General features: G+C 28.0%; 2 long non-coding RNA genes across 6 annotated transcripts; both read right to left on the bottom strand.

Moving 5' to 3' along the window:
- Nucleotides 1–6,162: 6,162 nt before the first annotated feature.
- On the bottom strand, nt 6,163–6,601 carry LOC131644233 (uncharacterized). Its single transcript, XR_009296390.1, has 2 exons — nt 6,499–6,601; nt 6,163–6,393 (listed from the first exon to the last, which is right to left on the bottom strand). It is a non-coding gene; the product is annotated as an uncharacterized LOC131644233 (long non-coding RNA).
- Nucleotides 6,602–7,267: 666 nt separating this feature from the next.
- Nucleotides 7,268–9,751, bottom strand: LOC131644232 (uncharacterized). 5 transcript variants are annotated; one of them, XR_009296389.1, is made up of 7 exons: nt 9,149–9,751; nt 8,982–9,042; nt 8,772–8,892; nt 8,409–8,688; nt 7,582–8,331; nt 7,444–7,493; nt 7,298–7,354 (listed from the first exon to the last, which is right to left on the bottom strand). It is a non-coding gene; the product is annotated as an uncharacterized LOC131644232 (long non-coding RNA). The 5 variants fall into 5 exon arrangements; XR_009296387.1 differs by having other exon boundaries at nt 8,986–9,042; XR_009296388.1 differs by having other exon boundaries at nt 8,990–9,042.
- Between the last annotated feature and the right edge of the window lie 2,685 nt (nt 9,752–12,436).

Genomic DNA, 12,436 nt, shown 5'->3' with positions numbered 1-12,436 from the left:
TTCAAAACTGACCACTCTCTAATTGCATTTTTAAATTCAACTAATGCATTAAATTCCATGCCTAATTTAAATTCATAATCTTTAGTCAACTGCTCTTTCCTAAACTTCTCATATTTAGGCCCTGTCTCCTTATCAGAGTCATCTGGGTCTGAACTTCCCAAATCATCACTAACATAATCGTCATCATTAACTTTTTCAAAATCAGCTTTTCTTTTATAACCACCAACAACTTTTGTAGGAGCTAATGCACTTGATTTAGTTCCAAATTTTTTCCGATTAATTATGGTTCTTGAAGAACCTTCCAAATTTTTTTCCACTTCCACAAACCCCTCATCAAGTGCCTTTGTTCTCTCTTCTTCACTATCTTCAAAAATAATTCCATTAACCTCTTCATCACTATTGTAACAATTTTCTTCATCACCAACTTCTTTTTGTACATTAATACATTGAGGTATTGTTACCTTCTTTAAAACATCTATCACATTATGCTCAACATAAATGTGTCCATCAACTTTATTATCAAGAGAATGAATACCAATTTCCATGGCATGTGAATCCTCCAACATTAGCTTAAAATATTCATCAACTCTGTCAATTTTTCTCCATAACCTAAAATTTACTTCATTATAGCCCCAATCCTTCACCAAACTAACAGCTTCACAAAAACTCCATTTATTATAGTCTTGATCAGATATAATTGTTTCAACTCCTCCTCTGTAAAACAAATGGTCGTCTCTTACAAACTCCCCGCCATGGTGAAAGATCACATTGAAGAAGCTCATTTTCTAAAATAAAATAGGTTTGGTAAAGGTTTTTCGGTACAAAGATGAAAAAATACGAGATAAAGAGAGAAAAATAAGACTAACCTGATGATATAGGTTCCAAACTGAAGAAAGATGAACTTGATGAAGAAAATCCCGAAACAAACTTTGCGACGTAACGATCACGGTGTACGTAATGGATGACAGTGAAAATCAAATTTAGTGCTTCCTCATTTGAATATCTAAATTGGTCGATGGTTCGATTTTGATGATGAAAGAAATTGGAGTTGGTTAGATTAGGGCAAACACTAAGTTGCAAGTTTTTTATTATTGATGAATATGAAGAAACGTTAAGAAAAAAGAAGAAATATGTGATTAATATATAAGTGGAGTCTGAAGGTTAATTTATCAAAATAAATAAAATAGTAATAATTAAATATAATTTTCCACTTGTTATTAAAACAATAAGTAATACCACATCATCATGTCAAATCAGCAAATTTAAATGAGAAAATGTTTAATGAGGGATTAAAAGTAAATAATATTATATTACAAGGATGTAATCTAAACTTTTAATATTACAGGGACTAAAACCAGACTCTTTCAATATTACAGGGACCACAAGAATTATTAACCCAAAATTCTAAGAAACTTTAGAATTAAATTTTTTTAAAAACTCATAAAAAGAAGTTAATGCCAAAGATAAAACCCTAGATAAAAGCTTACGTGTCATTCTCACATTTTTTTCAATTTAAAAATATTAATATAATTCATATAATTTTAATATCTTAAAATTGATATAATTTATGAGATTTGAATAATAATAATAATAATAATAATAATAATAATAATAATAATAATAATAATAATAATAAGATTTATATTTCTATCCCAATTTTAAATATAAATTAAAAAATTATTTTTATTTATTTAATATTATTTATTTATTTCACTATATCTTTTAACTATAAAACTATTATTATTTCTTTGATAAGACTGGTTTATTTATTCCACTATCTCTTTTAATTATTAAATTATTATTTCTTTGGTAATTATCCTACTAACTAATAATTTGGAATTAAAAAATTATTATTTTTAATTTTTTTTTATTATTATTAAAGACACTAATAAAATACATTAAACACATAATAATTAATTAGTTAAATTACTAAATAACATAAATCATTTCTATTCTCATAAATAATAATTAAGTTAAAAATAAAACTTCACAATAATAATTAATAAATTAAAATTTTAAATAATAGAAAATCTTTCTATTCTCATAATTTTGAACCAATAAAATACTTTGATTCATTCAAAAAAACCGATCTATACAAGGCGATCGCTAGGATCCAGCCCAAACAAAATCAAATGACCAAAAAAAACACAATGAAGAGAACTAGCTAGTAAGCATAAGCTTCACTATATACTCTCTCATCCTCAAATTGTACCACCCCCTGTAAACTATTACTTCTATTATTTTCCTTACAATGTCCCTATCTTGAGTATTTATGTTAAAGCTCTTATCATTTCTATATCTCCATATCTCATATATACATTCCGTACTTGCTAGCTTCAGTACTTTTGCTCTGTTGCTCTTCCCTTTGCAGTTCGCGACCAGCCAAGGAAGCTCCCTATCCCAATTCAAGGGCTCGTGCTTCACATTAATCCAGTTCAGTATTTTCCTCCAAACTCCCTTAACCACAAGACACTCACAAAATAAGTGGTTCTGAGTTTCTTCAGCAGGGCAGAAATTGCACTTGCTATGATCAATCATACCCCACTTCCTCAGTCTGCATTTCGTGGGCAATCTAGAGTGGCATGCCATCCACAATTGAAATATTGCCCTTGGTCTTGCAATATTACCAAACATCAACTCTTTCCACATGACCTGGTTATTATGGAGGTGGTGGTTAGGGATAGTTTCTCTTGGGTAATGAAGGCCACTAAATAATCATCCTACTAACTAATAATTTTGCATATAAAAAATAATTGTTTTAATTATTATTTTTAATTTATTAATTATTTATTGTATTATTATTATTACTATTATTATTATTAATGACACTAATAAAACACATTAAACACAATAATAATTAACTATTTAATTGCTAAATAATTCAAACCGTTTTTTTCATAATTAATAATTAAATTAAATACAAAACGTCACAGTAATAATTTATTAATTAAATTGTCATATAATAGAAATGGTTTCTATTTTCATAATTAATAATTTAATAACTAAAACCCCCACTATATAATGCATGTAATTTTGCAAGGGATCCCATCTTTAATTTTAGTCCTAACCTCATTTTCATATAGTTTAGCCACAACAGATTTTACCTTGACTTCACTACTCTTCTTAACATGTCATTTTGTAATAGAAGCTCCTTGCACGCATCCAAATCACGCTATCAATATTCTTTGGAGCATACAATTTCTTAGTATGTAATTTTGCAAATTGATTCTTTCTTATTTTCTTCTAATATTTATTAATTTTGTTATTTGTTATTATGTTTTTAGGTGTATTTTGAAGACACGAAATAAAGTTTGTTCACAAAACTTTTTCAATCTCTCAATTTTCATTTCATAAATTGGGTCTTTGTTATTTTCATCTAATATTTATTGAAGTTTGCTATTGATTGGTTATATTTTTTTCAGGTGTATTTTGAAGACACAATAAAATTTGTTCATAAACAGCAGACCTGGACACAAAATCACAAACAACACCGCCGCGATTATCACCGGACCCCAATCGGCCATCTTCTTATCCTTTTTGAAGGTGCACACGAGCACGGAAGGAGAGTATTGAAAGAAAAAGGAGGGTTTGTGTGAGAAGAGTGTTGGTGTGGTGTGGTGTGGAGAAAGATCTAGAATTGTTTAAAGGAGTAGAAAATAGACGTTTACGTTTGTTTTGTTACAAAACACTTAAATTTCATTAAAACATTATTAAATTTCGTACATTATTATTTTTGATGGTATCCCTTCAATTTTCTATTTTTTTCATAACCACGATTCAAAGATTTATTTTTCAATAATATTAACTTTTCCATTGGAACTCAGTCTTATTCACTTTTCATTGGAACTCTCTCAATTGTTTGTTGGGGTATTATTATTTATAGTTTTGGTGGTATCACTCACACTTTTCTTTGAGCAGAACTAGGAGTCATCCAGAATATCAAAATATCTTATTTAAAAACACTGATGTTATCCACATCCTCCGTGAAGTTAAATCAAATTGTAGATTTTATGTCAAAGCTCGCCTCCACCAATAACAATCTTCTGTATCACAACTCCTATTCATCGGGAAGAAATTTATTTTTATGTTTATAGTTTTTCTCTCTTTTTTAAGAATTATAATAAAAGAAAGTTGATTTTTGTTATGCATCATTTTAATAATAACGTCTTTTTATATGAATAAAAGGTATAATTTTTATTTTATTTTACACATCAATTGAATTGTATAAATTATATTATTATTATTATTATTATTATTATTATTATTATTATTATTATATTATTATTGTTATTAATATGATAATAATTATTAACTATCTCTATATGTCCTTTTAAGTTATATAATTATTTACGAGAATTAAAATTGCAAAGTAAAATTAAATATAATGTTATAATTGATTTAGTTGTTAGTTACATAACTTTGAATATTATTTAAGAATTACGTGATAATAGAGTATTTGATTTATTGTAATATTCAAATAATATGTATTATGAATAATTGATTTATTTTATTAAATGGATGAAAAATATGATGACTTATCATAGTGACAACTAAATATCACTATTTAATAAAAAAAAATTAAGATAGTTTGGCTAAAAAATTAATAACCTAAATTAATAAATTTTAGAATCATCCATGCATATAAAATTGAGGAAAAAACTCTTTAAAATTTCATTTTTATTTTCAAAGTCATTTTTTCTTTAATTAAATTAAATTAAATTAAATTATTGATGTGAAAATAATTAATTTATTGACATGATTATATAAAAAATTTCTATTCATTACTGATAAACATTAACCCATAATAAATAATAGTTTTTTATAATAAATAATAATTTTTTATATCTCATGAAGTAAACAATTTATCAATCATGTCACAACATATCTCTTCCACTATAATAAACAAACAAAAAAATCATGAAAATATAAAATGGAGTTACTTAATTAGCATAGGAACACTAAAGAAAAAATCAATATGGTATAATATATTATAATTTTTTTTAAAAATATAGAGAATATATGATTTAAAACATACAGGAAAAATGGCCTCCTGCCACGCCCAGAAAACCGAGGCTATATGCAAAATAACCGTGGCGTAACGCTTAGGCCACGGTTTGGCCACGGAAATCCAACTGTGGAGTATACGGCCGTGGCCTAAAGTAAAGTCCACGGTTTTTTGGTATAGACCACGCCTTTTTTACAACCGTAGCTTTTTTAGGCCACGGTTTAGGTAGCTTGATTAAGGCCGCGGTTTGTACTTGCCATGACTTATAAACTGTGGCTATATGGTAAAGCCACGGTTTCATTTTAATGTTTATGACACAGTATTAGTTCAAGATATAGCCACGGTTTGGTTATGACCACCTATTTAAAACCGTTGTTATATGTTATGCATTCTAAACCAGTTATCTGCCACGGTTTATTTCTGTATCATATATATATATATATATATATATATATATATATATATATATATATATATATATATATATATATATATATATAGAGGAGGGATCAAATTACACCCGAAGAGTTACACCACGAGTTACACTCGTTCAATAACTACATTTCGAATTAATATTTTTTAAATTCAACCGTTGGATTGAAACATAATATCATATAGATCATACCTATAAAGTTTGAGCTTAATCTATAATGATTTACTATACGATCAAGATATCCAAAGATTAACGTCAAAATGATCTTTCATATAACGTTAATTTTGATGTAATTCAATGACATAGTAAATCATTATAGATTAAGCTCAAACTTTATAGGTATGATCTATATGATATTATGTTTCAATCCAACGGTTGAATTTAAAAAATATTAATTCGAAATGTAGTTATTGAACGAGTGTAACTCGTGGTGTAACTCTTCGGGTGTAATTTGATCCCTCCTCATATATATATATATATATATATATATATATATATATATATATATATATATATATATATATATATATATATATATATATATATATATATATATATATATATATATATATATATATATATATATATATATATATATATATATATATATATATATATATATATATATATATATATATATATATATATATATATATATATATATATATATGCACATGTATATATTAATAATCAAAAACCAATAATTATTACCAGCTGCATCAAATGATACAAATATTTTAATATTTTGTTGAATGATTGAAAATATATGTTAACCTAGTTAGCTGTCATGTAGTTCTCAAATAGAAAACTGAATCCACAATAAACAGAACCTATGCATCTAAAACTAACTTCCCAAATTATAAATCCCTAAGCTATCTACCATTACTTCTCAAAAAGTTATTATCACACTTCTTTTCTTCAGCAACTACTGCATTCTCTTCCAAGACTCATTTTCCTGCAAACAACAGAAGAAAAAGTTCAAGCATACTCATAGTGAGAAGAAAGCCTTCAACAACCATGCACTTGATATAAAAAAACGTAAACCAAAGTCAGAACCTACACTTGCTTAAGACAGAAAATCAGAATGAAGGCACATTAAAAATCATCCAGCCAACCATAACAACACAATGCACATCAATGCACACCCATCTCTGATAGAGCTGATGAACACAAAAGAAGCAAGAACACAATGAAGCATAGTTGTATATCCGTGAACAAGCATCGCCAATTAATACTCAAGTATGCAGTAAACATTGCTTATTAATACTCAGCATGTTAATTCAGTGTTACAACATCAATACACTAATGGATGTCTCTTACTGAAATTAAATAAATACAGCTGAAGTTCAAAAACCAAACTTGTTTATGTTTCTTTGAGAAAGAAAATGCTCAAATGCAAAATATGCTTTAATTGAAGGTATAGTTGATAGTAATGTAACTCACCACAAGAAGCTTTGACTTATTATTCCATCCTCTCTGAAGAGTCATGTGACATAATTCCAAAAGCAAGGTGAATCCAGTGAAAGAGCAACCTTGTTGTGATGATTTCCAGGTAATGATAATCAGATTTCCCTGTTTTCATTTTTGGTATAACTTTTTGCAAGTTCGAGAAACCATAACAGAGAGCAAATTTCAACACTGTTTCTCCATCAACCTGAAAAGACAATGATTTAGAACAGTATCCGAGAAGAGTAATACTCGATACTCGATCATTATATTTATAAAGAAGATTGTAAAAACTTGCCTCCAGGGTAACTTCTTGAAAATCTGAATTTTTAATGTTTCTAAAGTTCAGAGGCCCGTCAATATGTCTTCCAAAAAGTGCTTTAGCGGCATATCGGAATATTGCTTCTGCGTAACCTCCAGAACTTCCACGGACCCCATAGAGGTGTCCTTCTTCGTTAATATTGGATAATCTGCAAGCACCTCAGTGCATGAGAACATCGTTGTTTGAATTTGACAATTACAAGAACTTAAGCACAGGAAGCAATTGAAAGTTTCTTACAGTTTATCCAAAGGAGCCTCTTCTAAGCTTTTAAAATCAACTTCTTTTGACTGAAAAATTGAACCCAAACATGACTTAATATACACATCAGCAAGTAAAAGTATAATAAAAATGAAGGTATGCATAAAAATTTCTGACCTGAATCAATTCCAAAATCATATGTTCATTAACACAATATCTGAGACAGAGAGAAAATCTCAGCATACAAGGAAACAACCAAAGAATTACCCATTTCCCATCATAAGTTCAAAGTTAGTCAATGGCATAGACTTATGGTTCGAATAATAATATGTCCTAGCTATGGACTATTCCTAGCCCACATAGTGCAAACAGAGGATTATAATTATTATGGAACTCTTTGTTCATTTTACAACTCATAAAATTAAGAGACAGAGATAAAAGTGAAGCTTTCGTCCAACACCTTCCATTAAAAATAAGCTAAAAGAACGTTACTTTGCAAGGGAAAAATGGATGTTAAAAAGGGAAGTTGCACTCAGCAACTCTGAGGTATGTTTAAATGACAAACACGCCATTTCTTATTTTAAGCAAACACTTGCTGTCCTAATTTATAGGAGAAACTTCACTCATGCACCTACATTTTTATACACATCTCTAGGTAGGTAACTTATATTCATAATAAATTAAATCTTGAATAATAGGTATGTACCCGTGAAGTGAAGTTGAACCTGGGTAGTGTCTTGCACACCACAGTTTGTAATCCTAAATGAGTGAACTGCCCAGTTTAGATAGAAAGCCTCCTCAGATTTCCTTAGAGGCAAACCTTCTCTTAAAGCAGCCTCGTCGATTTGGATGTCAGTAATGCTAGCTTTCTCAAGATCCTCAACCTCATCCTTTATAGCCAACACAATCTGGTAGCAAGTATCAAATCTAATAACAAATAGTCAATGTTAAATGAAACTGATATACTACAAAATGATCATCATTTATAAGGTGCTTTTGCATACCAAGGTTGGTCATCTCTAACAAAGGACCAGTTCAGAATTGTAACAGGGCCAGTAAGCATTCCCTTCATAGGTCGTTTTGTCAAACTTTGAGTTGTCGAAGACCAGAAAACAGTCATTGGCTTGGGACGACTCACATCACCATAGATAATTGCTTGTTTGACATAGTGGGATCCATAGGATTGAACCCACCCGTTGGCACTGAAAGCAAAGCCAGATAATTTGACTGGAAATGATACACAGTAAAATCACCACGCATGGTTGTTAACAGCAAGTTGTACCCCTGTCAAGGAAACCACCAGTGTTCAAACAAACATGTGGTGACAATAAACGGTGTAAAACTCAATCACGAATGAAACCATGTACCTTAGAGTTTGTTGATAGTCAAGATCTTTGCAAGTAAATGAGCAGTTCCTCTAGAAAAAGAGTAGTCCAAACTCCATAGATTCAAATGTCTCAAAAGTCTCCTTGTCATCTCCTATGAAACCTGCATTGACAACACGGTTCAGGACTAAGGAAATGATAAATTGGCATCAATTGGGATGAGCTCATATCTATGTTCTAGTATTCATAAACCTACTGACAAAGTATCAACCAAAAAGTTACATCATCTCTGTGTGTTATTTCTTGGTTTACCCTGCAACAATGTTGAAATCGTTAGAAGAAGAAACAGATGAAGACGATTTGGATTTGGGCGTAAAAAACGAGTAACGTCGTAGAAAGACAAGATTGGAGAAGCATACCTGAAAGGCGGAGCATCTGGTTTTCTTTTTCTCTTCGTCGTTGTCGAAATTGCATTTGTTAATCTCTGATAGGTAACTGCCGAACTCATTCTTTAATTCACCGCTTTGCTTAGTTCTTGTCACCAACACGAAGCTTATGCTATGGTGAATCTAACCCCCAAGGAATCGAGCTCAATTTGTGACGGTGAATGTTCAATTCTGTCCGTAAAGAACCTAGGGTTTTGTGTTAAGAATCAAAATCGCGGTTGAAATGGAGGAATGATGTACTTCGAATGTGATTGGTGTTCCGAGACCTTTGATTCAAGCGAAGGCGATGATGGTGGTGGTTATCTAGCGGCGCCGGAAGTTACGAAGACGAGAAGAAGACGACGAAGCTGGCTTGTATTCATGGTTGTGAGATTGAATGAAGAAGATGGTTGAATGAGTCTAACCACCGTTCAGAAATGGAGATGTGAGAGAATGAGAGACGAGGGTTGAGTCGATCGAATGAGGAGGCGTGAGAGTTTTGGTGGTTGTTGAGTTTTGGCGGCTGATAGAAAGAAGAAGAAAGGGGTTGATGAGGTTTGGAAAGAAATTAGGTTTAGGAAAAAAATGGTTTGAGCGGCTTATCAAATTTTGTTTTGCGCCATTCATTATTTTATTTTTATTTTAGAGGGAAACTTTTTGGTTTGGGCGGCTTATTTAATTTTTTTTTTGTAACCGTGGTAGTTGAAGAAAATACCACAGATTCACACTCCAGATTTAATATTTCAAAACATATTTCCACGGTTTAAAAATCCAGGCCAAAGCATATATGTAGCCACAGTTTTAGAGCCGTGGAACAATTTGGCGTGGCCGTAGACCATTTTTCTTGTAGTTTTGGACTAGACATTAAATAAAAAAATTCTTAGGTTTTGCAAATTATAGATTAAACACTTATACGTATTATAAATTTAATATTAATCACAAATAATATATACAAACAAATTAATATAACATTTTTTTTAAAATATTGCATTATTCACGTAAATATGACTTATATTTCAAATTTAAAAAACATAATTGAATCTTATATATATATATATATATATATATATATATATATATATATATATATATATATATATATATATATATATATATATATATATATATATATATATATATTTTCATAATGTTAAAATTTTATTTATGTTTAATACAATTTTAAAACAAATTCAATATAAGATTATAATTAACTATAATTAATTAAATACATTTTTTCATTTAAAAAATATTAAGGTAAATATTCTAATCAAACCCGTGCGTTGCACGGGCCATATATCTAGTAAATATAACTGCGATAATGTTATTTTGAGAAGAAATGATAAATAATCTACATAATATAAATCCAAGGTTGTCATAATGACAACCTTTGGTAACAACCCTAAACCTAATAATGACGTGTTATTCTAATATAACACTAATGCTGACGTGTCAATCACTTAGAATTTTCAATATTAATTAAAATTGACATTATTTATAAACATTCTTAGAATAAATATAAATTTTTCGTACAAACCCTATATTAAAACAAATAATAATAATAATAATATAATATTAAATTATCACTATTAATAATTAAAAATATTAATATAATATCTAGCTAATAATAATAGTATTAAAATATTAAAATAATAAAATAATACTAATATTGATTATTTTTAGAAATGAACGATTTTTTAATATTCATTATTAATTGGGATATCTCTACATAAAAAAAATCTCTTATTTCTAAAAATATATAGTCAATTAATAATCAATTATAATTAATACATTATTAGTTACAAAAAAAATTATAAAAAATTGGTGAAAAATTATATTGTTATAATTGTTTAATATATATTAATAATTTATGTTGAGGTAAAGAAGAAATTAAAAGAATATAGTTATAAAATGTAAAATATCTAATAAATTTTAGAATTAAAATTTAGTAAAACTCATAAAAAAAATTATTTCCAATTGTATATTATTCAGTTTACTGAAATTTATAAAAACATTTAAATATTGTGTTATATTTCATAATATTTCTTTTTTATCTTACTATTCACGTAAATAATAAAATAAATATAATATAATAAAATTTTCAACTACTATGAATAAAAATTATATTATTTTAAAATAAATATTAATGTATATAAATAAATATTTTGATTGGGCTAATAGATATATAATTAAAATTTTATAAATAAGTTATTGATTGGAATTTATTTTATAATAATTATTAAACTAATATGGTTTAGAGAGTGGGTTTAAAATGAGAAGCTTTGTGATGATGTAATATCAGCAAAAAATTAGGATTACTATAGATACAAATAATAACATAAAAAAATAGTATTTTAAAGATTTATGTAATAAATTTAATTAAAAATAAATAAAAACAATAATTATTATCAGACATGTTATTATTATTAGAGTTGTTACACATTTACTATTAAGAATTATTAAGTTACAATATTTACATATAATAAAGTTGAATTAAAAATGGTATTTATTAAACTTTTATTTATATAGGTTCTATATTCTAAAAAAAAATTATACACTTTTATAATTCATTCTTATTGCACTTAGAAGATTACAAAGATTATAAAAATATAACTTTTATTTCTATATATTTTATTAAACTTTCTTTTAATTTATTCTGATTTGCAATAAAGACTATAAAATAATGGTGGAGAATTTCTTTGTAGAATAAAAAAATTAATGCAACAGTTACATTTTTTTTAGAATATATTTAACAGTTAACAGTTATAATATATAACATTTAACAGTCACATAGAAATTTAATAAAAATGAATTCTACAAAAATGTTTAATAAGAATGAATTTAAATGTAATTGTTATATTTTTTATTGAATATACGTTACAATTTTTTACTTTTCAATTACCCTCTCTTTGAACTCTATGCATTCATTATAAATACCTCAAAAAATGGCCTTCAATTTCAACATTTTTCATTTCTCTTTTTAAATTTGTTCTCTAGATTGTCTCTTTCAAGAAATATGCATCCAATCATGTATATATACTAAATGTTGAATATAGATGTTGACTTTTGATCTTACCTGATCAGAAGAATCGTCACGGGCTGTTCGGATTTGGGTCTTCGAGGAGTAAAAAGGGGGGTGTACTTGCAAGGTACTCCGATGCCAAAGTAAGGAAACGAGCAAAGGAGTGCAAGTACAAGCTAAGAGTTAGAAAGAAGTGAATACCTGACCCTCTAGTGAAAGAGGGTATTTATAGCCCCCAGCGCTGGGCCATGATCTCGCTATTT

The sequence above is a fragment of the Vicia villosa genome, linkage group LG1 (genome assembly GCF_029867415.1).
Source record: "Vicia villosa cultivar HV-30 ecotype Madison, WI linkage group LG1, Vvil1.0, whole genome shotgun sequence".
NCBI classification, from domain to species: Eukaryota; Viridiplantae; Streptophyta; class Magnoliopsida; order Fabales; family Fabaceae; genus Vicia; species Vicia villosa.
Note: the sequence above shows the minus strand (reverse complement) of the source record. Positions and strands in the feature narration are given on the sequence as shown.